Here is a 13,733-nt window from a genome sequence, read left to right on the forward strand (position 1 = left end):
CTGGCTATGTCTGTTAAATAGCACCTTTTAAAATACACTTACTAAGTGTTGTACAATATAACTAAACAGTCACAGACACAGGGAGAATGAAACAAACTAAAATGTGAAATGTGTGAAATGTGTCACCAAAGTAAAGATGATATACCAAAGGTCAAAACTAATCTCAAGATAATAATTGGGAAATAAGTCAATAAGATAGCAATAAAATAGATGGACAGCTCAGATAAAACTAGCTTTCTGATAGGAGAACGTTTTTAGAAGAGACTTAAACAAAGACAGTGACTCAGACAGCCTTATATCCTCGGGCAAGTCATTCCAGAGCCTCGGGGCCCTGGATGCAAAAGCTCTGTCCCCTTTAGTCATCAGCCTGGACTCTGGATCAAACACAAGACCTCTGCCTGAGGATCTCAAGCTACGTAAAGGTTCATAAGGGACTGAAAGGTCTGAAATGTAATCTGGAGCCAGGCCATGAAGAGCCTTAAAAGTAATCAATAAGATTTTAAAGTCAATTAAGTCAATAGTTTTCTTTACTTGGGTCTCTCGTGAAAGACATCTTGCTATTTATTTTGAGGCTATCTGAATAAATAAAAGTTGACATATCTACATGTTCCTCTCAGGATGAATTTTAACAACTTGACTTTGATCTCTGACTTTTCATATGTATTTGGTGCTATGTGAATGTTAACATGCCAATACTGAACAAAGATGAAAAGTAGTAAAGCCTCACAGAGCTGCTAGTGTGGCTGTAGACTCTTAGTGTTGTTCACTGTTTTCTGGCATTTTATGGACTAAGCAATTAGTTGATTCATCAAGAAAATAATCTGCAAATTGGTTAATAATGAAGGTAATTAGCTACAACCCTAAAACACACAAAAACAGAAAGTCTTAACAATCATTTACTGGTTTCCTGCTTCTTAAATTGATAATTTGGTGCTTTTCTTTGTCATACATGATAATAAACTGAATAGCTTTGAACTTTTGGACTGAAGATGTCAGCTTGGGGTCTGGGAAATAAACCATTTTTAAACATTTTCTGATATTTTATTGAAAACAACAATTGATTTAGAAAATAATGGACAAATGAACTGATAGTGAAAATAATTGTTCGTTGTGGCCCTAACTAGTAGTGTTTTGCTTTTTCATTTTTGTGTACTTTTCTTATTTCTAACTAAACGCAAGCACCTGTGAAGTCACATAAAGCGATTTCCTGTGCAGCTACACTACAATGGAGTTTAATAGATTTTTTGTCAGCAGTCTAAAAAAAGAATCTGAGATTTTAGAGCGAGGCCTTCTTACCACTTTGCGCCAACGTTCGGCAATCATACAGCAAGAAATCCATCACAGGAGATGAATAGATTTCTATTTCTCTCTTTATTCTCATACTGCCAGGTTTGATTGGAAAAGTGCTCGCTCTTAATATGCCTCCACTCTGATGCCAAGAACTTTATGCACATTAAAGGGCTTTCAAAAGGCGTTCAGTGAGATGATAGTGCATGTGGGGATTTTTTTCTTTGTTTTTTGTTTAAAGTACCACATAAAAATCCAAAAGACAGTATGAGTTTTGTATTTATGTGTACATAATACAGTAATTAGTCCAGTGGCACTACAGAGGATTAAAAAGTCAATTCCTGGAGAAAATCTGAAATTGAAGAAATGATGCTCTATCTGAAAAATGTTATTTGTTAACCCACAGTTGTTCCCATAGAGACAGACCATAATCAATAGCAGTTGACAGTGTTTGTGTGGAGATATTTCCATGTGGTAATGTGCCATAAAAATGAGAATCAGGCTTTTTCAACCACTTTTGCCGTTCAATAATCACACCAGGGATATGCCTCTGATAATATCTGAGGAAAAGAAAAACTGGGTTATTTTTAGTGTTTTTTTGCTACTTTCACCAATCATATCACTGATTCAACCTTGGTGGTGTGTGTCTGTGATCTATTTTTTTTTAAAGAGCAGCAGGATATGTTTTGATAAAGAGATGCAGCAGAAGCAATCATTAACAACCAGTAACTTTCCTCTCCTTCTCCTTCTCCTGCTTCATCTTATCTCCTCTCCTCTCCTCTCCTCTCTCTCTCCTTTCCCAGGTCTCCAGGGCTGCAGACGTTTCCACTCCTCTGCAGTCAACTACAGTACCATGATGCTGGAGGCTGACAGTGAGCGTCTACGTCGGGGCCCGGGGGGCTGTATTCGCTCTCAATGCCTCTGACATTTCAGCCAACTCGCCTCTCACTGTGAGTTTGTTTGTTTCTGTGTTGTGCACCTCAGCTGCCATATCTTTAACTCTGCCACGGCTTCATTTGCATTCCACAGCGCAGGAACTTTTTGAGGCAACAGTATTTCATTTTGAGGCAAAACTATTTATTCCCATGTCATCTCCTCTTGTGTGTTTGAGTGTGTGTAGTCACATTACTCTTAACACAATAATAAGACAGTTAAACCACAGGAGCATCGTGCTGCATAAACTTACATATTAATGAGAAGAAACTGAACTACTGTATCTTCTCACTGTAACTCTAAATAGATACAGAATTCGTGTTATTATAATCCACATATGGGAGCATGTTGACACAGAAAGAGTTTCTGATTTATGCAGCAATTAGCATACTATCTACCTCAACTCAGTGCTGCCAGTTTTATTGAAAAAAATACATTTAATGGCAGCAGCATAATTAATTATAAATCACAGCCATAAATAGTATCAAAAATTGAGTTCAATTATTTAAATTACTTGTGCAGTGCCTGTTCAAGATGGTGTTTGTCCTGGGCCCCTAATCACTAAATCTGCCCCTAAAAAAACACCTAAGTTGTGGCTACTCATCAGAAACACCGGTGACATACACTTATTGGAGGTATTAATTAAGTCCCTTGCTTTGACACATTCTGCAGACATAAAGTAGAGCATGGATTTAATTAGCGGAGGTAGTATTGGCTGTAACGTTATTAGTGTTGTAAGTTTATGTGGCAAAGAAAAACACAGCCAAATCGCGGTTACTCGTGGTCAGACCCACCAGTGAAGTGCAGTCTACAAGACATGCTTGACTCTCTGCAGAGCCCTGAAGCCCACCCCTGCTGTTTCACAGAGCCACAGAGTACTGTTTACCTGTTTATTCAAACTTTAATAACTTTGACAAAATTGTTTATTTAATCAATTAATTGAACATGTTGCTTGTGCGAATATCACCAAATTCAACACTGCATGTCCTATGTGAAGGACCCACACTCAGACAGACAGATGAAGATTCCTTGCTTTATAGTTAGATGTCCATTAGCTGATGGCAAGGCCATCTATTTACATTACCTTATAGGGAGAGTTCACCCTGGAATCAAAACGCATTTTTTTCCTCTTACCTGTAGTGCTATTTATCAGTCTAGATTGTTGTGTGCGAGTTGCTGAGTGTTGGAGATATCAGCCGTAGAGATGTCTGCCTTCTCTCAGATATAATTTTGAAAAACTCAACAGCAATGTCTCTTTCTAGAAATCAGGACCTGGTTACTCAAGATAATCCACAAACCTTGTGAGCGGTTTAATGTAGGAACTATTTTATTTTTACCAAACATTGGTGTTGAGTTTTTAAAATGTATTTTATGTGGCTTTGAGCACCACAAGCCGAGTGCCATCTAGTTCTATTATATCAGAGAGAAGGCAGACATCTCTACGGCCGATATCTCTAACACTCACACCAAAACAATCTAGATTGATAAACAACACTACAGCTAAGAGGGAAAATATATATATATTTTTTATATATATTTTATAAAAAAATATATATATATTTTTATTTTGGGGTAAACTGCCCCTTTACGTTGTATTGCCAGCAATGTTGCTGTGATTAAGTCTTGTTCTTAAACTGCTGCGTGTTGTAGGATGATGTCAATAATGTTGACCCTTTAAGCACACATAGAAGCCGAAAAACCTTGTTCATGTCTGCCGACAACGTGACGTTAAGCTATTATGCTAATTATGTTAATACAGCGTTGGCGTCTGTCATAAAGTATAATCGCTGGTGTGTGTGCATAACACTCCCTTACAGCCACACCTACATCTCCTGCTGTAAATACACCTGTTACAGAAGAGTTAGAAAAACATGCTGCTGTTCAACAGCACAGTAAATTCAGATGTTGTGAGGTCAAAATTCCTACAGTATGAATTATTAAAGCAAAAAGAGCTCACTCTCCGTTTTTCTGCTGTCAGATCTGTGGTATTTTGCTCAAATTTATGCAAGTCGCTGATATGAAACCATCCAACTTGTTGTGTGCTCTTACTGTATGTTATGTGGTGTGTGTTAGATTGAGTGGGAAGCCTCCCCCGAGCAAAAACGTCAGTGTCTGCTCAAGGGAAAAGACAATAAGGTAGGCATTTATCTCTTTCTCCCTCAGTTCTTCCTTTTCATCTTTTTGTATTGATATTCATTCCCTCACCATAATATGTTTTCTGGCTTTGTCTTCCTCTTCTAGACGGAGTGTTTTAATCACATCCGCTTCCTCCAGAGGTTCAACTCAACTCATCTCTACATGTGTGGGACTCATGCATTCAGACCCCTCTGTGCATACATAGTATGTCAATGCAAAACACATTGCAGCACTTCAAGCACTTTAAATACATTCGATGTTTCTTTCTTCTTCTGTGCAAGTGCAGTCTGTTTGCATCTTGAATTTCCTGTATAAACATGTTTTTTGTGATTCCTCATCAGAATCAGAATCAGAATAGTTTATTTGCCATTTGCAGAAAAACTGCATTGTAAACAAGTTGCAAGAACTCAGCATAAAAATACATGAAAAACAGTAGACAAGGTTAAAAAAACAATAAATATACATAAGTATATTTATGTATATAAACATAATATATCCCAACAGGAAGTGAGGTATAATCTCGTGTGGTTTCAAGATTAAACTAAATGTTCTGTCCTGTATAGGACGAGGAGAGGTTTGTTATGTCTCCACCTGAAGAAGGCAGAGACAAATGTCCCTACGGCCCGACAACAGGCTACACTGCCCTCATCGTCGGTAAGCACTTCCAACAGTTGTCAGTCACCTCCAGAGTTTTACTAAAAAACTGAAGAGGCTGATTAATTGTTTCTCCTCCAGACCAGCAGATGTATACAGCTTCCCAGTACGAGTTTAGGAGCTTTCCAGACATCCGCCGCAACTCTCCGTTCCCCACGCTGAAGACAGAAGATGCCCCTACACGCTGGCTGAATGGTGGGTTAATCTCCTGGAATGATAAAAGCCCTTTTAGCATGTTTAGGTGACAAGGTGGTCCAGTAGGTCAGAGCCCTGTCTGTCAACCAGTTGAGACAATGTTTAGGCCTCCAGACTGACAAGATCTAATCTGATGAAGTAGCACAGCAGCTCAGATACTGATCCTTTACCAGTGCCAGCTGACGATAAAGTATCATTTTAGTTTTTCTACTGATTGCTCCACTGATTGTTAAACATTGCAACTTGTGTTTAGTCAAAGCAGCAACGTCTGTGGCTGAAAAATTAAGTCAGTGCTTAAGTTCTAAAAACTACACTTTCTCAAATGGCCACTTGAGGCTGGTTTCAGAAGCGAGCTGGTCTGTAGCCTACCTAACTCAGAATTATGTCAGTCAAGTCAGATTTGGCTGTTCGTAGAAATATTTAACTATTTGTTCCTTTTATTTCCATATAGAGTTTGAGAGTTTGAATGGTATTCAGCAGGACGTTCGTTGTGACAGTGACGTTCATGTAATATAGCTAACTGTCGACACTAGATGTCAAACTAAAGCCAGAGACAATATTATATTAAGTTGCTGTGAGCTGTAATTTCACCACTTCTACAGTATGCAGAAGGCAGAAGATAACTTTATCTTAGGGCAAAGCATTTCCTCCTCTGGGCAGCTGCCTTTGTGTACGCAGCTCCTGTACTGAAGAGCGGAGTGAAAGTGAGGAGTGCTCATTATTTTCATTTAGCCCGTGATTTAGTTCAAGTCCACTTTTGTCTGGACTGCCATGACATTTTGTACAGACATTCATGATTCCCAGACAATGTATCTGAATAACTTTGATGATCCCCTAACTCTTTTTCGAGATCCACCATGAGGCTGACATTTGTGGTTTTCAGTACAGCCTCACAAAGCCACCAGTGTGACTGTAGACTCTTATGTTTGCTAATATATTTCTCTAGAAACGTGGTTGAAATGACTTCAGTGTGATGTTTTGCAGATAACCAGAGCATCTAAACATCATCTCTTTTTGGTTTTGCTTTCACCGTCTGTTCAGACTGTTATATTCCTTTCCCCTGGTGTTACAAGTAGCAGACTGCTCAGTCGAAGATGCTTATCTGCAGCTATCTCACTTTAGCTTTATTGTTTCATGTTTTGGTGAGAAACCTCAGGCAGACAGGTAGAATATTACTTTAACTGTTTTGTTCAGAGCAACAGCTATACCCAGTTTCAGTGCATCATGTCAGCTCAGCTCATGTCAGCTGCTTTGCTAATTCATTTATCAAGTAGGAAAAAAAACACAGAATGAGTCAGTGCATCTTTTTCTCCCCCATACAGAGGCAGAATTCGTGGGCTCGGCGCTGGGGAGGGAGTTTGGGCAGCAACACCGGTGACGATGATAAGATCTATTACTTTTTCACTGAAAGTAGCCAGGAGCAGACGACAACTTACAGCCACAGCCGGGTGGCACGAGTGGCTCGTGTTTGTAAGGTGAGTGCTGATTTAAAAAGATGCAGCTTATGATTTACAACTGGGAGTGAAGCCTTGCATCAGAGTAGTTTGAGTGAAGTCGTGGTTGGTGATACTGTAGGAGAGGGTGTTATAACAGATGAGGGGCTGGATGGATAATGCATTTGTAACAAGGCCCCAGTGTGATTAGAGGAGCAGACTGTGTAGCTGATGAATGGGTTGCAGAGTCAGTGTGGGTCGGAGTGAGAGGGATGGATGACTGCAAGAGAGAGACAGGCTGTTTAGCATCCTCTGCTGCCTAGAACGTGAATGATTTACATTTCCTGCTACCCAGGAAGGAGTTAAGATCAATGAGCGCTAACTGTACAGTGTAATAACCTTGTTGTTCTCTCCTGTGGCACCTTAAAATAAAGTCAGCTCACAGGTTCTCTCCTTGAAAGCTTGGCAGCATATTGGTTTTTTCATCTTAATAGAAATGCCTCGCGGCGGCATGTGTGACATTTGCAATTTGCCATAGGCTGAATACCTTTAAAAGTTATCATCAAAGTGCAAGATAGATGTCAGCTGCTTGATTTTCAAAAGAATTGTGGCCTTGAGTCAGGTTTCTCCATTGTAAACCTGTCAAATATTATTCAACCTTTATGTGTGCTGCAGTTTGCTGAGGGACAAACACACACACACACACTCATACACAAACCTGTAGATTACACCAGGGAGTCTTACCTATGGGAAGCCATAATCTTATTGAAAGTATCATTATTGCTTCCACATGCCATCTGTTGCACGCTTCAGGAGGTTCACTTCCCTCTGTGTGCCACCTTGAGCCAAGTGCTCATTCTGTTTTTCAATTATCCAGGCCTTACCTCATATCACCTTGTCTGCTCTCTCCTCCTCCTCTGCTTCTCCTCTCTCCCCCACTCTTCTTCCCTCAGGGCGACCGGGGAGGCCGTTTAACTCTCCAGAAGCGGTGGACGTCCTTCCTCAAGGCCAGGCTGACATGTTCTCTGCCCGAGTACGACTTCCACTTCAACATGCTGCGCAGCGTGTTTGTCACACCTGGCCTCATGCCGCAGGACACGCTCTTCTACGGCATCTTCGGCCTGGAGTGGTGAGTAGGAACAAATGTAAATGAGTGAGATAAAGATGAAAGGCAGCGATCGATACATTGAGACAGCGGAAGGAGACAGGAAGGGACGAGATGAAAGAGAGAGGTGAGACAAGGAGAGAACTTTTTCAGCCAAACGATGTAAGAAAAAAAAAAGAAGTTGGGTGAGGTTTTACAGCAGTTTGAGGGGAGAATATTAATTAGAAATGCAGACGGAGAAGTTAACCTCTTAACTCCTCACAGTGGCTCATCCTCCTTGTTCCATTACTTCCTCACAAAAATGAAAAATTATACACTGATGAAAAGTGCAGAAAAGGACCTGTTGTGTAGATGCATTTTTGATGAACAATTGCAGTTGGAAGTTTAACATAATGGGTTTAATTTAGTTGCAATATCAGGACCCATCAGCTGTCAGTTGGACGACAATAAGCCTCTGGTGGCAATGGCCAATATGTCAGGAGATCTGGTGCAGCCAGCGGACAACCTGGCAAAGACATTCTGTTCCATGCCACAACTCAATCATTATCAGACGATAGCCGATGGGTTCCAAGATTGCATTTCGGTCAGTGCGTTCCACCTCTCCACTATTTGCCTGCCTTTCAAACGTGATTGGTCAATACTATTTGGACTACAAACAAAAACCAGAATGCTTCTGATAACAAAATCCTGTCCCATTGACGACACATGCTGCATACATAGATGCAGACACCTGTTTAAAGAGATTACCTTAGCAAACAGGTAGCAGTCAGGCTGTTATGGTTGAGTCTGCCACTCTAAAAAACAACTACTGTACACAGAGATAATTACTGAATATTTAAACATGAAATAGCTATTGCACAGAAAATGCAGACTATTAACATTACCAAGAAAATCTTAAAGTTCCTGTGTGTAACATTTAGGGGGATTTAGTGGCATCTAGCAGTGAAGACTGCAGATTGCCTCAGTTTTCATTGTTGAAGAGGTTTTTTTCAGGAGCCGAGTTATCCTCAGAGGTCACCTCCTCTCCAAAACGAACAGACCAGGTGATTGGAAGCAGTAAAAACACTGAATAAAGCAGTTTCACATTAGAAATCAGTGTTTCTTCCACACTGTTTGGAATGTCAGAGCGGGGCTGCTAGCCCATCACCTGCTAACCTGTGCTCACCTTTGTCCTCTGATAACTCAAGATCCAGACATTCAGGAGATTTTTATTAGGAGCCAAATTAAAAATGAATAAAGCAGTTTCACGTTAAAGAAACTGGTGCTTTTCAGATCTACACACCAGACCTTTACAGATTATAACTAATGTACATTTGTAGAAACTAGTTTCCACTTTTAGTGTTGTTCATTACTGCAAGGATTGTTATGGCTGTCATGCCAAAGCAGAAGATTTTGCAGTGTGGAAAGCATAAACAAACAGTCATTATTTTCAGTGTTTTTGTTGTTGGGAAGCTGCTGTCTCCTCTTGATCTCCACCTCTTACCTCAACTCCTACTACACCTCTCTGAAACCAGTTTGTAGTTCTTCCGTCCTCACTCCTACTCTTCTCAGAGATGTATGACTTCTAACTATCTTCGTACTATCTCTGACAGTGCTCACCTCCTCCTCTGTGCTTCCCTCCCATTTGTGTCTTTCCATCTTTTAGGTGAGCCACTGATCTACTGTACCTCTGCTGCTGTCCCTATGGCAACACTGGGTTTACTGCTGTTATTGTTCCCAGCTTGTGCTCTGGTCTTTTTCTCACCCTGTGCGTGTGTTGCTGTCTTTAGGAAAAACGTTAAGCCTGCGGTGTGTCGGTTCTCTCTGTCTGAAGTCCAAGAGACCTTTCAAGGACCCTACATGGAAAACCAGGACTCTGGCTCTAAGTGGAAGGAGTACACTGGAAAGATCCCTGACCCCCGACCTGGAACGGTAAACACACATGCACGCAGACACACACACGCGCCTCTTAAACACAAGATGAAGCACAGAAGAAATGTCTTCCTCCTCTTCAGCCTCCAAGTACCCACCAGAAAACCCCAACAGAGAGCAGATGAAACTGATCAAAGTAAAGATGGAGGGAAAATGATAGAGAGGATGAGTGGCAGCCTCAAGGATGAGGTTCAAAACACAACCAGCTTATGTCACTGAAACCCATTTCCATGGCGATTAACTCCAGCCTGCAGCTTTGGCGACAATGGCTTAGCACGGCAGTCAGGGCCGTGGCATCGTTAGCAGGAGCAGACATTATCCACTGTAGTGTCACTTCAACACTTTGTTGGACTTAATTTTAACGTTGCTATTAAACGGAAAGAAGAAATGGTCAAGGGCTTTAACTTGGGAGCGTGAAAGCCTCTTAGAGGAGTTGGCTGAAGGGAAGTCGTTCCTTAGTCAGGTGCAGATAGAGCTGAGTCGCCCGCATGTCAGCTCAGGCCGGCTGCTGAACTCACACAGGCTCATTGTTGTCCAAGTGAAAAGTGGCATTTTCTCCCGACACTATCTTCCACAGGCTTGCATTTTCCTCTTGATCCCTTAATTTTCCCCACAGACCATCCCGCTAAGCCTTGTGACATCCTCTCTGCCCTCCACGTCGTGCCTTTCTTACTTGTTCATCATGCCTCTCTCATTGCTCTCTTTGGCTTTTTTCTGCAGTGTATAACTAAAGCTCTGAGGGCCAGGGCATAAACGTCTCCACCTCCCTGCCCGATGATGTGCTGAACTTTGTCAGGAGGCATCCTCTGATGTCCCAGCAGGTCCAGCCTTCAGACAGACGCCCCCTTTTGTTCAGGCGGACCACAGACTACACACACATGGCCGTACACTTGATTCAAGGCTTAGATGGACGAACATACCATGTGTTATACATGGGCACAGGTGTGTATGAATTCATGTTAGATTTAATTGTGCAGTCTGTTAAAGAATAAATAGATTTTTGGGGAAATATGCTTTTTTGCTTTCTTGCATAGAGTTAAATCAAAAGATTGACGCCACTCTCAGGTCTGTACACTAAATGTGGAGCTACAGTAAAGCCAGGAGACAGTTAGCTTAGCTTTGCATATAGACGGCTTACTCCAAAGGTAACAAAATCCACTTTCATTTTATGAGGGGTTATGCCCTGGACTTTTTCTTCTGAGTGCATTGGCCTCCTGGAGTCTTGTGTCACAGTGCTTTATAGATTACTCATTGCATATACTTCTTGACATATTTTTCTAACCCTCCAGGTAGCTAGATTTTCCCATTCATTGCACTACGATGTGAAAATCGGGTCAAAAATGGCAGCCCATCATTTCATCACTGTTATTTGTTTTTGTTAAATTACAATATTTATTCATGGTTATCAAGTTGTTGATGTGTTCAAGGAGACTTTAGAGTACAGTGTTAGTGGCCATGTTCCAAGTTCCTAGGCCACATAGTCTTTAAAGTGTATCCACAAGTCCATTAGGCAAGGAAAATGTTTAGCAAGGGTTTCACGGCAGTTGATTCTTATCCAAAGTTACATCTCAGCCCAGTCCGTTACTGATTTAATGGTCTATTTGTACTTAACATGAGACAAACTCCACAATGTAAAATATTTACCAAAAACAAATGCCTGCTTAAATGATTATTGGATGCATTACAAGTTTTCAGAGAATCAATCAAAAAATGTGAAATACGCAGCATGAAGAGGAAAGTTGGAATTGTGTCTATTTCTTGCATTAAAAAGGTTGTGTTTTGCAAGAGGACTCCACATCATAGGCCCTGTTTACACCTGACATTAACATGCATCTTAGGTGATCGAATCATACATGGACAGCTTTAAGTACAGGTGTGAATGAACCCAATGCATTCTCAATGCATCTTGAGTTCGGTCTTGCCAGACCACATTCGGAGGTGGTCTGACAAATCTGCATATGGTCACATTCTTTCAGCAGAGTGTATAATAATGTGTCCTGGGACACATTGAAGGACCGCCTACTCAACTGATGTCTTTTGAACAGCGTGTGTGTGTGTGTGTGTGTGTGTGTGTGTGTGTGTGTGTGCACTTGTTTTTCTATCTCGGTGGGGACATCGACCTGAATACACACTCACCCAGTGGGGACCTGATTGACCGTGGGGACCAAAAATGAGGTCCCCACGGGTAGAAGCCTCCTAGAGCCGTAAAACTTAGAATATAGGTGCCTCATGAAATTTCCTACAAGTGTCCCCTTGGAGTCATACACATGAAAAATGTGAAAGTGTGTGAAATTTCATGCGCCCTTAGTGGACACACACTGGTACTGCAGTCCCCATGGGGTTCAACCGGAATGGTTGTGTGTGTCATATTGTGCCACTCTCTAGCGCCCCCTATGGGTCAAAGGTAGAATGACAGCTTGGTAATTTATCTTAAATTTAAGTTGTTTTTTTTTTAATCAATGATACCCAATTAGAGACAATAAAACTAGTTCTATTTTGATCTTACTTTTACCAAGTCTTGGATTTTATTACTGTTTGAAAAACAATTGTAAATATAATACATCAATGTAATATATTAGACCACAATCTTCTGCTTGTCTTCACTGGTCTTGCCAGGAAGTTTTTCATCCTCCACAGTCGACTTCATGTTGAAAGTGTACGACTCCACTATTATTATGATCCCTTTTTCAAACCATTCATTTCTGTTACCTCCAATTTCTAAAACTACTACTAAATTTAACTAATTGTTTCTATTTTGACTTTTTATTTTATATTTAAGATATTTAATATAATGAGGACATGATTCAACCGATTCATGAGTGTACAGCATCAGGACACCAGTATTCATGCAAAATTGATCCTTAGCTTTAAATTCCTCTTATACTTGTTAGTAAACATATATATTCCTCACAAATGCAGACATTTAATTGTTGAAGACAATGAAATGCAGATAACAGACAGAAGGCTACATCTTCTTTGGTTAGACTTGTGCTGATAATGATCCTTTTGTGAATTTTTAATCTGATCAAGGCCACAAGACTTATTTAAAGACAGTTTCCCAATAGCACAACTGTCTTCATCAGGCCTGATAACCACATTATGATGGGGAACATCCCCAACACAAAAATCACCACTTTTGACACAGTTAAAAAAATTCCCTATCCTGTCTTCTTCCTATTTCTTCACACTACCAGTTACTCATTCAATAATGGAGAGCAGAGGTATTTTACCATCATTCATAATCTTTGCCTCTTTCCAGAAATATTCACCATCATTTTGCTGCAATTTTCTGACCATAGAATTTGCTCTCAGAGTCTGTTCATATCTTTTAATAATAATAATACTTGAATTATAACTATGAGTGGCTCTGTATTCACAGTGTCATGTAATAGCCTAAAATTCCGCGTATACAAACAGGAGAAAGTCACAAATGGTGAAAAACTGAAAGTAAATACTTAAGTCAAGTACAGTAAGATGTGATTACTGGTATATAGGTACCAGCTAATGCAGTGTTATAATGCATGTTATCTTTGCTAACTCTCATTTAAATACAGACTTGAGCCAATAAAGCAGCATGCAGAATGAAGAAGAACAGAGCAGCATGAAGAGAGGACAGAGAAGCGAGAGAGGAGAGAAGAACAGAGCATGACAGGAGGAAGTTACACTATTTCAGTGTAGTCTTGATGTGGATAAAGCGTATGTGCAATGTAGATTTATCAATAAAGTACAGATGTAGCTGAAGGTCCATCCCTGTATATTTCTTACATATTCAATAATACAGCAGACTGTGAATAAGTATACTTAATAAACAATAATTGCATCTGAATGATCACCACTATATACGTGTTATCACTTTTAGTCCTAGTTAGCAGAATGGCTACAACAGTCAATGCATGAACAAACAGAAGTGATAACTGAATCTGAATGATTATTGAGAGATTTAAGTGTTAGCGCTGGTTGATGGAGCAACATGAAGAGAAGAAAGAGGAGCAGAGCAGCACAAAGAGAAGCCAAAGGACTAGAGATGCATGGAATAAAGGAAACACTGAACACAGTGTAGTCTTGATATGGATAAAGCA

At 40.4% G+C, this 13,733-nt stretch overlaps 1 protein-coding gene and 1 pseudogene across 1 annotated transcript in view; both read left to right on the forward strand.

The window, feature by feature from the left end:
* Positions 1 to 13,733, forward strand: part of lzts2a (leucine zipper, putative tumor suppressor 2a) — a 237,700-nt gene that overhangs the window by 111,738 nt on the left and 112,229 nt on the right. The window lies entirely within an intron of this gene.
* The window catches only part of LOC125903867 (semaphorin-4G-like), a 52,722-nt pseudogene that overhangs the window by 10,348 nt on the left and 28,641 nt on the right, over positions 1 to 13,733 (forward strand).

The sequence above is a fragment of the Epinephelus fuscoguttatus genome, linkage group LG16, assembly GCF_011397635.1.
Source record: "Epinephelus fuscoguttatus linkage group LG16, E.fuscoguttatus.final_Chr_v1".
Lineage (NCBI taxonomy): Eukaryota > Metazoa > Chordata > Actinopteri > Perciformes > Serranidae > Epinephelus > Epinephelus fuscoguttatus.